The sequence below is a fragment of the Entelurus aequoreus genome, linkage group LG16, assembly GCF_033978785.1.
Source record: "Entelurus aequoreus isolate RoL-2023_Sb linkage group LG16, RoL_Eaeq_v1.1, whole genome shotgun sequence".
Classification (NCBI taxonomy): domain Eukaryota; kingdom Metazoa; phylum Chordata; class Actinopteri; order Syngnathiformes; family Syngnathidae; genus Entelurus; species Entelurus aequoreus.
The window spans coordinates 24579633-24596633 of NC_084746.1; the positions used below are offsets into that span (position 1 = coordinate 24579633).

General features: G+C 40.3%; 1 protein-coding gene and 1 long non-coding RNA gene across 6 annotated transcripts in view; one reads left to right on the forward strand and one right to left on the reverse strand.

Annotated features, from left to right (window-relative positions):
* Nucleotides 1–17001, forward strand: part of LOC133630739 (uncharacterized) — a 123511-nt gene that overhangs the window by 63203 nt on the left and 43307 nt on the right. For 2 of the 5 annotated variants that reach the window (XR_009821325.1, XR_009821328.1), the window contains 2 exons: nucleotides 5900–6738; nucleotides 9640–9727. This is a non-coding gene — a long non-coding RNA (uncharacterized LOC133630739). The remainder of the gene's footprint in view (nucleotides 1–5899; nucleotides 6739–9639; nucleotides 9728–17001) is intronic. The other 3 variants (XR_009821326.1, XR_009821327.1, XR_009821330.1) reach the window with 3 other exon arrangements.
* The window catches only part of greb1l (GREB1 like retinoic acid receptor coactivator), a 133750-nt gene that overhangs the window by 63034 nt on the left and 53715 nt on the right, over nucleotides 1–17001 (reverse strand). The gene's annotated exons all lie outside the window — the stretch shown is intronic.

Here is a 17001-nt window from a genome sequence, read left to right on the forward strand (position 1 = left end):
AGTGGCACAAACATTCATGTAATTTCCGAAACAGAGAGTGCAAGATTGTCAGAGACATTTCAAAACAAGCTATTAGTGCACTTTTGTGCATGATGTCACTAAGATGACATATCAAAACAACACTAAATTAAAGTGCACTTTTTGTACAGAACAAACAAACTACAATAGTTTAAAACAAATAAAGTGCACTTTTGTGCATGATGTTACACAAGATATTTCAATAACTGTCAAATAAAAATGAGCTGCATAATAGGAAATCAAATCGTGTATGTTCTTCGCTATGTGGTGGGTTCCTGCGTACGTTATCTCCTTCTGTTGTTGACTATTTTTTTCATACGGTGTTGATGTGGAAATGGAAGATGCCAGGCTCAATTGGGTCAGTGCTGGTTGCTTCGGCATTTTGTTGGTGTGGCACCGGCCGGAGATGTTGACATGCAGCGTTTCAAGCACTCTTCATTTTCTAGCAGGTGACTTTTCAAATGATGCTACAAATTAGTAGTGCTGCTACTTTTTGTAGCAACGCCTATTACGGTTGTCTGTTCAACAACTTCCCGCTTAAAGCCAAACCACCGCCAGACGATGGACCCCGTGCTGTTTTTCTTGGGAATTAATTCTTCCTTCATTTGTTACCAGATTGGCACCTTCTCTCTCTCGTATTACCACTCGCACCACTCCTCTAGCAACACCTACCACTGCTAACGTTACCCATGCCGCTACCTCTCTGCTTGGCGAGAGCGTATGACGTTGCACGCGCGACAGTATGTGACGTATGATAGAAGGTGCGCTTGTTTTATGTCTCTGTGAGAAGGAGAGACAAGAAAGAGTGACAAAAGCCTGAAGTGCAATGCCCGCAGCTAAAAGCAACTGCGTGAGAACGTGTCATTTTCTACATCGCACAGAGACAAACCCGCGATATATCGAGTATATTCGATATATCGCCCAGCCCTACTTCTGTTATAGATAAAATGAGATTCTAGAGAATGAACACTAAGACCTTTCTGTGTGTTCCCTTGTCCTCTAATGAGCGCCAAGTAAAGAATTTGTCGGGTAAACAGAAATTCAGTCACTTCATGCCAATATTTACCAAAGCCTTTACAGCAATTAGCAGACATGATTGAAATGAAAGAGAGGAATATAAATGGAATTGGATTAATAAACAACCTTTGCTAGATCCTGCTTGGCTGAGCTGTCGGCCTGCTGTTCCAGTTCATTACCACGGACAGCGTTGTTTTAATCAAGTTGTGTGCAGTTCTTCTCACCTCCCCTCCAATAGTTATACGAGGGCAAAGTCAGTGTGACGGGACAGCTGTAAAGGCCCGAGTGGGCCAATTGCTGCCTCCATTAGGGCCTCGGCGAGCATGGGGGGCATTTTTACCCACAGTTGTCCAAACAGCGGGCTTGAGTTTGGCTGTGAAAAGTGCCTCCACGGTCGAGACCATGGAGGCCTTCAGGTGGAAAAAGGAAGGGGAAAAGCGTCCACAATCTGCAGCCATAACCAAGTTCAAGCGATGGGAAAAGAGCTGTCAAGTGTGATTTATATGCCAGTCCCCGACTTTGACATGCCACCCCCCATCCTAAATAGGCCATTTAAAGCGTAGATAATGACTAAGCCCGCCGTCAAAGGACGCCGCGGCAAAAAAACAAAAGAGTGTGGATTGAATGGCTTCCCGCCCCTAAAGCCATCCCTCAACACTGCATTGAGCTCCGACTTAAGTCCCCACAAAGGGGAAGTATCTCTGCCGCCACCTGAGGAATGATGAGTCACATGACATCCAGGGGACTGGGAGGAGTCTTCCTCTCTGGATTCCCATGGGAGCGCTGAGGTTGTGTTTTAGCTGACTCAGCAGCTGCCCAATACACAACATGCCTCTTTTGCCTTTATATTATAGTGTAGAATTATATTAATTGTGCCTTTTGGGGACACCATGCTGCTCTTGTACCCTTGACACTTGACTTTAACACACAAAAGTGTTGGGTCAACCGACCATTACATCTACAACCACGTCTTTGTGTTCATTTATAAGGTCAAAGGTCACCATCTTGTTTTGAGTTAATTCCAGAGCTGGTTGGTGGGCTTCTTCCACGGCAAACTCATTCAAGCGTGTCTTTATAGACCTTGCTTTGTGTAACGGGAGCAGAAAAGGGACACCTCTTGATTGACTAATTACTACACTGTAAACCAGAATAAGTAAGCAGAACTCAAAAAAAGTGAGGCAATCAGTTGCCACATATTTTTTGAGTTCATAAACTCAAATATTTGAGTATATCTACTCTCTATTTTATGCTGCTGCTGTCACATATACTGTATATACTGTAATATTGTACATGGTCACTGGTATATATTGTATATATGTTACTGACATAATATATCTGTATATATATTATTCTGTACACATCAGTGTTTCCCATAAACGGCCAAGATACCTGTGGCGGTGGGGGCGCGGCTATGGGCGTGGTCACCATGACATCATCGAGTAATTTGCATAATTTACTGCAATGATTTGATTTTCTCTAAAAAGGCTAAAAAAATGCATACTTACTAATTAATAATAACAGTTTTGTTTTAAACGTCCATCCATCCATCCATCCATCCATTTTACAATATAATTACAACACTTTATGTACATATTTATATACAGATTTTAACAATAAGTTATTCACTGAAATATATTTATTAATTGTGGTTCTTACAAAAAATATATCTTATAAAATATAAAAGCTAAAATGTCTCAAAGCTCTGCCCCTTTAATTAGTGCATACTAAATAATTTAACTTTAGCCTACTACTACAACCATATTATTTACCAGCAACATAAAGTGAAACAGAGGCAGAGGTGTCCTGCCACAGTCAGTAACAAATAAACAGAAAACAGTAGTGGTGGTAGATAGGCACAGAGCTTCATCAAACATCTGATCCACTGAACAAAGAGCTCCAAAAATCTTGAACTTTAGACTGCCATCAGTTTTACCCTACACTTAACCATGTGTTTCCTACTGCCTGCAGACTTTGCACCCTTTGTTATATACACATGTTGTGTTTCTAATATAAATACATTTAATAAAGTCAAATACAAATAAGGCAACAAGAGAAGTATCCTACACTTCTCTTTTGTAAAGTAAATCTGAACAGCCGATATGGGCATCTACATCAACTATATGATTTGCCTGAGAAGCTGGAGAGGACAAAAAAAAAAAAAATTATTATTATTATTATTTTTTTTAAATTTGTGGCGGACGTAATTCTTTCGTGGCGGGCCGCCACAAATAAATGAATGTGTGGGAAACCCTGCACATATTATGTATATATTCGTATATATATTAGATTTTTTTTATCGCTATATTAGTCTATTTATACCTGCATTGTCCTTTTCATCCTTACACTTTCCATCATTGTAACTGAGCTACTGTGTTGAACAATTTCCCTTGTGGATAATTAAAGTTTGTCTAAGTCTAAGTTTACATCAGGTCGTAAATATTTGGAGTTTATGCTAAATGCACTTTTAAATTATAATTGAATTAAACTTACCAATTAAGCCAACTCAAAAATGTTCCTTCTCGTGTCTGCTGCCTGAAGAGGAAGTGCACGCAAATGCTACAAAATAAAAGCACTTCCTCTGTGTGTGCGTGCATGTAATAATTTATATATACATACACACACTGAGTATATTAACAATACAAATCTATAATGTGATGGATTCATTCTTAATTTATTCTTGATTCGATTTAATGATTTGTTCTTTCAAAATAAGACAAAATTATGTTTAATCCACTGAGTTTTAAGTAACTGTGAGTTAATTATTTTAAGTAGCAGTTACATAATCTGCAAACAAGTTAATATTTATTACAAATAACAGGTTTAATAAACTTAAAAAGAAGGAAAATGTTACTCACACTCAACATTTTTAAGTAAGTACAACTTTTAACAACTTTTTAAGTTTACACTACTTATTCTAAATAAATATTTTGAGCGTCCGGGTCTTTCTAAAGCAAGGAATCACATTTTCTAATTCCACAATGGAATCATGTGATTTATCCCGGCCCCAAAAAATTTGAACAATACAAATAACAATAATGATACTGAAAAACAACTATGTAAATGAAAGTGTTATATTTGAAGGGTGTTGTGATACAACTTTTTTTATTTCCAATACGATACGGATACTGGAGCTTTGGCTGATACTGATGTTGATCCGATACGATATCAGCACAGATCACACAGGCTTTTATTATTTTGTAGAGTGACTGTTAGAAAAAAGGCTTGATCAAGTGAAAATAGTCAGGGAACAATTGTAGGTATGTAAAACACCCGATTTATTATCAATAAACGGGAATGGACTTGGGACGTGGAAGATGGCGTGACTCGGTTGGTAGAGCGGCTGTGGCAGCAACTTGAGGGTTCCTGGTTCGATCCCCAGCTTCCGCCATCCTAGTTATGCCCATTGTGTCCTCGAGCAAGACACTTCACCCTTACTCCTGATGGGTCGTGGTTAGGGCCTTGCATGGCAGCACCCGCCATCAGTGTGTGAATAAATGGGTGAATGTTCAAATAGTGTCAAAGCGCTTTGAGTACCTTGAAGGTAGAACACCGCTATCAAGTATTTACCATTTACTTGCTGTCTTTAAGTTGACATAGAGCGATACTTGTTTTTGTTGACACCTAGTGACCACAATTCATTAAGTAAGGCCCCGTTTACACTAAGCCGGATAAGGTTATCACACCTAACCTTATCCGTGTCCACACACAACAATACCACCGTTTAAGACCCCCGCACCCCTCCGCGCCAGTGCAACGCGAACTAGTACGCATGCGCGGAAAATGCGCATGTCATAGTCACCTCTAGTGTTGCTTTGTGTTCAAGTTCTTAAATTTAACTTATCTGAACAATATCCAGCGTTGCGGTATTTCAATTAACTAGAATCCAGTGTGCTCTGGGGCCCTATTGTAGTGAATCACACCTGAGCCATCATAAATTAATCGAATCTTTATTAGATACGTAAACAATGTGATAAAGAACATTTTACATCAATCAAACTAGGGATCTAGATATCTGGTCAGGACACTTGTCAGTCTTTTTCCTTCACCTTCATTGTCCATTTGTTTTTGGTGACTTTATATACTCTGGACCTAGACGTTGAGTCGGCAACATACATGGCGGACAATAACTGATACTCTGCTTTGCCAGTCCAAAAGCATTCAATGTTTTTCGTAGTTAGTCTTCCCTCGACGGCCAGGTAATACAAAGCACACGCTACCTTTTTTATCACATCAACAGGAGCTTGGATTCTCATTGTCTATCTTTCGACAAATGGACAAAGTTTTTGGCTAAGTAGAAACACAGCTGACCTGGACATTCCAAAGTTCTCTTGCCGTCTAAAAAGTGTTGTATCCCAAATAGCTGCAATCGCTTTCTCTTAAGGTATTCATGTGTGATTTCCACAAGCGTCTGTACATGTAGAAGAAGGAGAAACACGGGCATGTCTGGATGACTCGCCTTCATATTTCCAGTGGTTAGCTGCGGTTGTTATGAAACCGCTTTATTATGAAGCTGGCTGTGGCGTGTTATTTCTGACGTCACTTCCTGTGTGGGCGTGGTCTTTCTGGCATCACTTTCCTCTCCGAACTCACTTTGTAAACGATCAATGAGTTCATAGAAAGCTAAGTGCCGGAGATTCAAGAAATACACGGCTGACTTACCCGTGTAAAAATTTGTCAGAGGAGGGGGACCTTAAACGATGGTTTAGTGTGGCTGAAACGGGGCTTAGGCTAAATAATTATTTGTTTAAGGGGTTAAACGACTTAGTGTAGACATGGCCTAATACGCTTCTGCCTTGTAGACCTTGTAACTATGTAATATACAAATATAGTTATTTGATACATGTTTATATTGTTTGTGTTTCAGACTGCAATACTGTTCAACGAGTGTCTGGCATGAGGGTTTAGGGCGAGTGATGAGAAACTACAACTTTCTCATCTCTCATCTCCTGAACAGCAACCTTGGATAATTGTTTTACAGACAACAATTGGAGTATGTCAAGGATGTCTCTTTTCTCCAGTTATTTTCAACATCTACTTTTATTTATTTATTTACTTGGAGAACATCATGCAAGAAACGTTGAATCACCACCACACCTTAATTTCTATCGGAGAAGGTCCTCTCTGCAATCTGCACTTCGCAGATGACCTGATAAGATGCAATGAAGAACTCCAACACCTTACAACCAAGATGGAGATGGCATCAGGAGCTTATGGAATGGAAAAAGTTAAAGGTCCTTGTCAACATCTTCAGTAAACAACCAACAACCGACACCATGCTAAAGGTCCAGAGAATTGAAGAAGTGAAAACCTTTAGGTACTTGGGATGGCAGCTCTACAAGCGAAATTAGGACATGACTCGACCTGGCCTCGCAAGACTGAACGTGACCTGGAAGAGCAACTCCATCAGCCTCCATGTGAAGATCAAGGTGCACAGGTCCTTGGTGGTTTCCATCTTCCTCTACAGAGGTGAGAGCTGGACACTCACTGCTGACACTGAGAGAATCCTGGTGTTTGAGCACAAGTGTTTCAAGAGGTTCCTATGTATTTGATACAAAGAGCACAAGACCAATGACTTCGCCAGGCAGGAAGTTGTCACTTACGCAGGCAAGCAAGAGCCCTTACTTGCAACCTTCAGGCGCCGCAAGCTCGCCTGGTCTAACCACATTTTCCATCACGACTCCTTGCCCAAGACCATCCTCCAAGGTAAAAAACTGTTCATACTCTTAACTCGCAAGTGTCAAACTCAAGGCCCGGGGGCCAGATCTGGACCGCCACATCTTTTTATATGGCCAGCCAACACCTGGAAATAATATGCATCAATAAAGTACTTACTAAATGTATTCTTTCTTTCCATTTTGACAGAAAAACAACAACATTTATTGCATGCAATTACATATATTTTGATTCAATAATATCTAATAATGTAACAAACACTATACAGTGTTCCCCACACATTCATTTATTTGTGGCGGCCCGCCACGAAAGAATTACGTCCGCCACAAATTTTAAAAAACAATTTATTTTTTTATTTTTTTTGTCCTGTCCAGCTTCTCAGGCAAATCTTATAGTTGATGTAGATGCCCATATAGGCTGTTCAGATTTACTTTACAAAATAGAAGCTTAGGATACTTCTCTTGTTGCCTTATTTGTATTTGACCACTACTGTTTTCTGTTTATTTATTACTGACTGTGGCAGGACACCTCTGCCTTTGTTTCACATTATGTTGCTGGTAAATAATATGGTTGTAGTAGTAGGCTAAAGTTAAATTATTTAGTATGCACTAATTAAAGGGGCAGAGCTTTAAGAGACATTTTAGCTTTTATATTCTATAAGATATATTTTTTGTAAGAACCACAATTAATAAATATATTTCAGTGAATAACTTATTGTTCAAATCTGTATATAAATATGTACATAAAGTGTTGTAATTATATTGTAAAATGGATGGATGGATGGATGGACGTTTAAAACAAAACTGTTATTATTAATTAGTAAGTATACATTTTTTGAGCCTTTTTAGAGAAAATCATATCATTGTAGTAAATTATGCAAATTACTCGATGATGTCATGTGACCACGCCCATAGCCACGCCCATAGCCAGTGGTACCATTATTACTATTTAAAGTAATACACCGCAAAAACAACCACAATAAAGTTCATTATTAACACTGGCTGCTCTGTCGCCAGAATTTTAGCGTAAAAAAACATGGTAGCCTTTTTCCATTTACAGCCATATACTGTAAAGACAAAAAAAAAAAACGATCAAATCCACGGTAAAACTCTACAGATTTTTTTTTTACGGACTACGGCAGCCATAACTGCGATGTGGCCCTCGATGAAAAGGAGTTTGCCACCCCTGCTCTAACTGTACTGGCACCATTTTAAAGAAATGAAAGGCAACGTGCTAAAAAAAAACAAGGAACCTTGTTTATGTATAAAAAAAAAAACATCACTAATTACCGCACAGCCACACTAGCTGGCGTCAGTCACACGTTATACTGCTTTGCTTTAAAAAAATAAAAAATCACATGAGTGTTTCTGCACTGATTGCACAGTTTTAAAGACCTACTGAAATGAATTTTTTTTATTTAAACGGGGATAGCAGATCTATTCTATGTGTCATACTTGATCATTTCGCGATATTGCCATATTTTTGCTGAAAGGATTTAGTATAGAACAACGACGATAAAGATCGCAACTTTTGGTATCTGATAAAAAAAAGGCTTGCCCCTACCGGAAGTAGCGTGACGTAGTCGGGTGAACATATCCGCAAAGTTCCTTATTGTTTACAATGATGGCCGCCAGAAGTGAGAGAGATTCGGACCGAGAAAGCGATGATTTCCCCATTAATTTGAGCGAGGATGAAAGATTTGTGGATGAGGAAAGTGCAAGTGAAGGACTAGTGGGGAGTGGAAGCGATTCAGATAGGGAAGATGCTGTGAGAGCCGGGGGTGACCTGATATTCAGCTGGGAATGACTACAACAGTAAATAAACACAAGACATATATATACTCTATTAGCCACAACACAACCAGGCTTATATTTAATATGCCACAAATTAATCCCGCATAAAAACACCTAGGTGTTTGTTATGCTAGCTCCTAGCTACTAGCTCGAGCTAGTTATAGCTCGAGCGGGTTATATATACGGGATCCCGTCTATATAACCCGCCAATACAATTCAAACACCTGCACAACACACACACTCACTCAGCCCAAAGGACCGTTCACCTAACTCAAGGTTCATAAAGCTTATATATTTAACCAAAGTTACGTACGGGACACGCACGTACGGGCAAGCGATCAAATGTTTGGAAGCGCGCGGGTGGGACCTGATATTCAGCTGGGAATGACTACAACAGTAAATAAACACAAGACATATATATACTCTATTAGCCACAACACAACCAGGCTTATATTTAATATGCCACAAATTAATCCCGCATAACAAACACCTAGGTGTTTGTTATGCTAGCTCCTAGCTACTAGCTCGAGCTAGTTATAGCAAGCGATCAAATGTTTGGAAGCGCAGCTGCGTACTCACGGTATCGCGTCTGCGTCTGTGTATCCAAATCAAAGTGCTCCTGGTAAGAGTCTCTGTTGTCCGAGTTCTTCGATCTTGACTGCATCTTTCGGGAATGTAAACAATGAAACACCGACTGTGTTGTGTTGCTGACTTCCCTCGCAAAGTACTCCGCTTCGCACCGACAACTTTCTTCTTTGCTTGCTCAGCTTCTTTCTCCATAATGCAATGAACAAATTGCAACATATTCACCAACACAGATGTCCAGAATACTGTGGAATAATGAGATGAAAACAGAGCTATTTCGTATTGGCTTCAATGGGGAAGCCATACCTCTGTTAAACTGGCTACGTCACGCGCATACGTCATCATCCAAAGCCGTTTTCAACCGGAAGTTTAGCGGGAAATTTAAAATTGCACTTTATAAGTTAACCCGGCCGTATTGGCATGTGTTGCAATGTTAAGATTTCATCATTGATATATAAACTATCAGACTGCGTGGTCGGTAGTAGTGGGTTTCAGTAGGCCTTTAATAATACATACTGTATTATCATGCAGGCTGTGTTTGATTGGTTTTTAGAAAAGCTTGAAGCTGCAAATGGACCCTGGGCTGCACTTTGGACACCCTGACCTACGTTATGGACCTGGACTTGGACCATTTCGAAAAGGTACATAGAATCACCTCACAGTTCTATAAAAGTATATTGGAAATCAAAAAATGTCTGCAACTGTACCCCAAAGAGCAACATCTAGTCCAACATGTTGCATTTGGAGGGAGGGTTTGTGCAGGGGGACCGGGGGGGTGGTCTAGCAGCTGTGACAACACATTGCGGCTCTGACACTGTAACATGAGGCGGATGAGGTTCAACTGACAAATCCACAAATGAGGAATGAGCATCAGGTGGTGAGGAAGTACAGAGAGCGAGGTGCTAATTAACGGCCATAAACTCGATCAGAAAACAAATGTCGCCAAAAAGCCGTTCTGTGAAAGTTCCCGCGGTGAAAACCCTCTATTGGCTTCTCGCCGGGAGTGTGAGGACTCACACGGTGGCGGCCCGCGGCTCTAATTTCCTTATAAAAAGCCCCGTGGATCTTCACTCCTCCTCCTCTCAGCGACTACATGCTGGGCCCTGAAGTGCAAATCGGCGCTGGTGAACATAGTAGATGAGCTAAGGTCATTCTTGTCTCTCCAGCAGGCAAACAAAGGCTAACATTCCAAGTGAATGCCATTGCTGAAGCCGACAGCAACAGAAGGGAGAGGCAAGGAGACGCAGTGGAGATAATAGCCTCAGGCTGCGTGTGCGTGCATGTGCGTGTGTGTGTGTGTTCCGGGGGATTATCTGTGGGACTATAAAGTTGGGGTGAAGCAGGGTTAAAGGCCTGCTGTGGCCAGAAGGAACGGGGGCAGGGTCTGAAGCTTGAGGCGGACAAAAGGAGCATTTGGACAGATGAAGAAGTCATCATCATTAAGCCACTGGAAGTTTACTGTCCAGTTATAAAGCTCATTTCAAAATTAGGGATGAGAAGATGGGGATAGGGGTGCATGTGAAAGGCCTCCACGCCCGATAAGGCCAGCGAGTCAGCATAGGAACAAGCGGCCTTTTGTGTTAACGTGGCCTGATCGGAAAGGCGACCTTGCCACACACTCTGGCCCCGGATGAGTTTAAGGGCGCGGCTTTTAACCTTAAACTGAATGTGAGCCACAGAGAGGAGTCGGCGCCGCTTAACGGCCGAGGCCAACTGACGTAAGGCCGAATAAAGCCACTTAAAAAAAGACGCAGCACGCCGTCGACTTCATGTAACAGAAAAGTACGGAGCCCCTAAAGGGACATGGATGTTTTGCGAGATCTCGCAATACTTTTGCAAGATTTCGTTTTTTTCCCATGTGCATTTACTAGAAATAAGATAATGAAGGTTATGGCAAGCAGAAAACAATTTTGTTTGTTTCAAGTATTTTTCTTCAAATAAACGCATTGTGTTTTATCTGATTACTCCATTAACGGAACAAACTAGTATTGATAGAATACTTAATTATTAAGACCTATATTAAACAATGTTTTTCATATATAACTAATATATTCAGTCTAAGATAGGAATGTCCAAAGTGCCAGCAGTTAATTTTTTAATGACCTACAGCACATTCTAAAAATACTATACCTAAAAAAAATGTGTAATGTAACAAGAAAAAGTTGACACCAACAACATAAATCTGACATGAGGCTGTTTTTTTCTTTAAAAATGTACAGTACAGGCCAAAAGTTTGGACACACCTTCTCATTCAATGGGTTTTCTTTATTTTCATGACTATTTACATTGTAGATTGTCACTGAAGGCATCAAAACTATGAATGAACACATGTGGAGTTATGTACTTAACAAAAAAGGTGAAATAACTGAAAACAAGTTTCATATTCTAGTTTCTTCAAAATAGCCACCCTTTGCTCTGATTACGGCTTTGCACACTCTTGGCATTCTCTCAATGAGCTTCAAGAGGTAGTCGCCTGAAATGGTTTTCACTGCACAGGTGTGCCTTATAAGGGTTGATTAGTGGAAGTTCTTGCTTTATCAATGGGGTTGGGACCATTACTTGTGAATGAGAAGGTGTGTCCAAACTTTTGGCCTGTACTGTATATATTGTACTGGTTTTAAAAATGAAAAATATCAAAATAGCCCCCACATCCTTTGATTTTTCATTGAGTAGCCTTCAGTGGAAAATGTTTGGACACCTCTTAACCAAGAAAACAACCTTATGGTAACTATTTATAACCGGATGTTAGTAAAAAAAAATGTGTTGCTTAAAAATGTACTGTATCGTGTTAGTGGTTTAAGTCACATTTCATCTAACCGGCGAGAGGCCAGAGAGTCCTAGGTGGCTGACAGTGAGGCTCGGGTGGTGCTACACTTTACAACGCTGTTCATGACTGTGCAATAAAATGGAAGCCCTGTCAGTGAACCCAATCTGCATTTTACAACACTGACGGGTTGAACGCCAGTTCAGCTCGCTCCGGACAACAGAGACAGAGACACAGGACCCTAATGCCTTTATGGACTTATTCAGTGCGGCCATATTTAACTGAGTTCTATTTCATACAGTAAAGCTGTCAGGTGCCGTGGTCAATCAGCGGTCAATGGTAAAGGGCAAGATGGTGTTAGTGGAGAGCGAAAAGTCAATGAGAGCATTTTCACATAGGTTATGTTAGATACACTAACACCTACCAAATTAATTGTGCACAGTTTCCAGCAGGATTTCGCCGGCTTTTTTGAAAGGATTTGCAGCCTAAAATGCCGAAATTCGCAGAAGCTTTTTCAGAAATTTGCGGCAAAAGCTGCCATGTTTTGAGGCACCTTTTTTTCGATAATATCGAATCAACTTGTGCTTATGAAGTTATCAACGTTTTAAGCATTCCTTGTAACCCTATTATCAAAAACCCCATGATTTCAACAAAAAATTGAAAAGTACGGAGCCCCTAAAGGGACATGGATGTTTGAAGTAAAACAGACACAGCGATGGTGAACCAGAAGTGAAACAGACACAGCGATGGAGGAGCGGGAGCATGCGGGAGCCTACCCATCATCTGTGCTCTGTTGTGGGACCAGAATACGATTTGATGTCTTCATATGTTAGGCCAATACTAAAATAGAAATCAATAAACTTCTCCCACGGATGATGGGTAGGCTCCTCCATCACTTTGTCTGTTTCACTTCCGGATCACCATCGCTGTGTCTGTTTTACTTCCGGTTCACTGACATATGAAAAAAACCTTTTGCGAGATCTCGCAAAAAGTATTGCGAGATCTCGCAAAACATTGTTTTCCCTCCATGTCCCTTTAAGGCAGGCCTGGGCAATTATTGAGTAGGGGGTCACATTTAGAGAAGAAAATGTGTCTGGGGCCAGTATATCTATTTTTAGGAACACTAATACAAAACCTCACAATAATGTCTTGATTGAATGCTAAAAACGTTATGACAGACCGCCTTAAAAAACGTAATGGAATTTTACATTTTTCTGTGAACGATAAAACACTGAATATTGACAAAATATGAACGTCACACCTCCTTTCGATCGACATATTTTACAATCAAGTGAAACGCAACAAAACAGTGAAATATGAACAAAATAAACCCACCTACAATCTGATACATCTGATATTTGCTGAATTTCCCCCAGGGATCAATAAAGTACTTTGTATTCTATTCTATTCTATACATCACTAAGCTTTAGAACTTTGTTGTGAAAATCTCCTTCCGCGTCTGTGGAAACGCTTCCCGCCCACACTGCTTGGTGCCTCATCTGAGCTGTTGTGACGTAGATTACCATAGTAACTAATTAGATGACCATAGTAACTAATTAGATTACCATAGTAACTGATAAATCATCCATAAGCGCTGATTCCAACCATTGAAATACTTTGTATAGTTGAAGACTTACGGTCATTAGAAAACATCACTGCACATCATAATGGCAGCTATACTTTCCATCTTAAAGATCTAAAAAAATTATTTGGGAATGTCCGGCGGGCCAGATTGAAAAGCTCTATGGGCCGCATGTGGCCCCCGGGCCTTAACTTGCCCAGGTCTGCTTTAGGGGCTCCGTAGAAAATAAATACTGTATTGATGTTTTACTCAGTTTTTTTTTATCACACAGACATAAGAGTATGTAGTAGTAAAAACAGTGTCAATTCACTGTACTGTTTAATTAATTAGAACTAATAATAGTAATAATGAATTATACTTACAGAAACACCTGCAACTTGTGATGCTCTGTCCACAAGTTCTAGAAATTCTCCATGTATGTTTTACGCTTGAAAAGTGTTTGTCGATATTAAACATTCATTCATGTTTTAACACATTTACCCCTGCACATTAAAGGCCTACTGAAAGCCACTACTACCGACCAAGCAGTCTGATAGTTTATATATCAATGATGAAATCTTAACATTGCAACACATGCCAATACGGCCGGGTTAACTTATAAAGTGCAATTTTAAATTTCCCGCTAAACTTCCGGTTCGAAACGCCTCTGAGGGTTGACGTATGCGCGTGACGTCAATCATTGAAACGGAAGTATTCGGACACCATTGAAGTCAATACGAAATAGCTCTGTTTTCATCTCATTATTCCACAGTATTCTGGATATCTGTGTTGGTGAATCTGTTGCAATTTGTTCATTGCATTATGGAGAAAGAAGCTGAGCAAGCAAAGAAGAAAGTTGTCGGTGCGAAGTGTCTATTTTGCGAGGGAAGTCAGCAACAACACGTACACAGCCGGCGCTTCTTTGTTTACATTCCCGAAAGATGCAGTCAAGATGGAAGAACTCGGACAACAGAGACTCTTACCAGGAGGACTTTGATTTGGATACACAGTTGCGATAACGTGAGTACACAGCTGCGCTTCCAAACATTTGATCGCTTGCTAAAACTAGCTCAAGCTAGTAGCTAGGAGCTAGCATTAGGATTAATTTGTGGCATATTAAATATAAGCCTGGTTGTGTTGTGGCTAATAGAGTATATATATGTCTTGTGTTTATTTATTGTTGTAGTCATTCCCAGCTGAATATCAGGTCCCACCCGCGCGCTTCCAAACATTTGATTGCTTGCCCGTACGTGCGTGTCATGTACATAACTTTGATTAAATATATAAGCTTTATGAACCTTGGGTTAGGTGAACGGTTGTTTGGGCTGAGTGAGTGTGTTATGCAGGTGTTTCAATTGTATTGGCGGGTTATATATACGGGATCCCGTCCATATTACCCGCTCGAGCTATAACTAGCTAGTAGCTAGTAGCTAGGAGCTAGGAGCTAGCGTAACAAACACCTAGGTGTTTTTATGCGGGATTAATTTGTGGCATATTAAATATAAGCCTGGTTGTGTTGTGGCTAATAGAGTATATATATGTCTTGTGTTTATTTACTGTTGTATTCATTTCCAGCTGAATATCAGGTCACCCCCGGCTCTCACAGCATCTTCCACTCCCCACTAGTCCTTCACTTGCACTTTCCTCATTTCAAAATATTTCATCCTCGCTCAAATTAATGGGGAAATCGTCGCTTTCTCGGTCCGAATCTCTCTCAATTCATGCGGCCATCATTGTAAACAATAGGGAACTTTGCGTATATGTTCAATTGACTACGTCACGCTACTTCCGGTAGGGGCAAGCCTTTTTTTATCAGATACCAAAAGTTGCGATCTTTATCGTCGTTGTTCTATACTAAATCCTTTCAGCAAAAATATGGCAATATCGCGAAATGATCAAGTATGACACATAGAATAGATCTGCTATCCCCGTTTAAATAAAAACATTTCATTTCAGTAGGCCTTTAAGAGCATTTGTGAACTGTCGAGCATGATCTATAACTCTATTTTTTGTTGGTAAGTGAGAGAAGATGAGAGATTGTCATAACACTTCAACATATCCGTCATGTAAATACCGCCTCTTTGCTAAGTCACCATTGCAAATGAGAACCTGCTCTTAATTGCCTCACCCTGGATATATAAAGGTTAAATAAATATATAAATACATGTAAACTAGGAAGTAAATGGGTAACACTTCAGTATGGGGAACATATTCACCATTAATTAGTTGCTTATTAAAGTAACAAAGACTTAATTTAGAGTTATTTGGACACTAGGGGAACATATAAGGGTTAGAGTTAGGGTTACTAATAAGCAATAATTCTGAGGTTATTGAGCGAATAAATGATAAATGGGTTGTACTTGTATAGCACTTTTCTACCTTCAAGGTACTCAAAGCGCTTTGACAGTATTTCCACATTTACCCATTCACACACACATTCACACACTGATGGCGGGAGCTGCCATGCAAGGCGCTAACCAGCAGCCATCAGAGGCAAAGGGTGAAGTGTCTTGCCCAAGGACACAACGGACGTGACTAGGAAGGTAGAAGGTGGGAATTGAACCCCAGTAACCAGCAACACTCCGATTGCTGGCACAGCCACTCTACCAACTTCGCCACGCCGTCCCTAAAGGCTTACTGGTTGTATAATAAGGCCATGCAGAATAAGGCATTAGTAAGTACTTAATAATGACTAATTAAGAGCCAATATGTTACTAATTTGCATGTTAATAAGCAACTAATTAATGGTGAATATGTGTTCCCCATACTAAAGTGTTACCAGTAAATGTTTGTATACTACGTTACCCAGAAAGCTTAGTGCTGCAGACAGGAACAGGAAGTAGGTCTGACCTGCGGGAGAGGACAACAATTGCCATTGGAGGAATAAAGTGTTGATAGTTTGCTTTGTTTACACAATAAACAAACACAAGTTATGATTAGACAGTTGACGTGCACGTTTGAGCGCCACTCAAACTGGAATGGCAAAAATGACGCTGATTGTCCAAAATGTGCAGGGAAGTTTCGGACATTTGACAAAGTTGCGAAGCCGCGGCGATTGATTGAATTTGTGCACACGCTCTTGACACAGCAAATTCCTGAAGTGACTGCTTGTAAATCTTGTTTTTTTTTTAGCAGTGATGCAAGTTTTTACTAAGACCGAATGCTAGCTTTGTGATGACGCTTGACCGGGCCTTGTCCCAGGCCATAAAGTGTTGTTGTTTGGACACTGGTATTTGTTAGAGGGTGTAAAAAGGAGAGCCATGGATCACATCGAGTGTGCCAAGACTATCAAAACATTGGCCCTTATCAGATGACAGAGGGAGCTCACGCAGGGGTCAGGTTCCAATTTTAGGAGCAACAGCAACACTCCTCACAATAAAAGATGAGCTCGGTTAGAGAAAGTGATACTAATGGATGGTTTAAGCCACTTCCTGTGGATGGAGAAAAAACATTCTGTTGGTTCTTTTTGCAGAGAAGTACATTAGGGTTTAGTTCCTGTCAATAACTACTAAAATGCATGCAGAAAGGACTAAGTAACTGCTTTAGGTACACTTAATAGACAAGATTTGATACAATGGGCCTGCGATGAG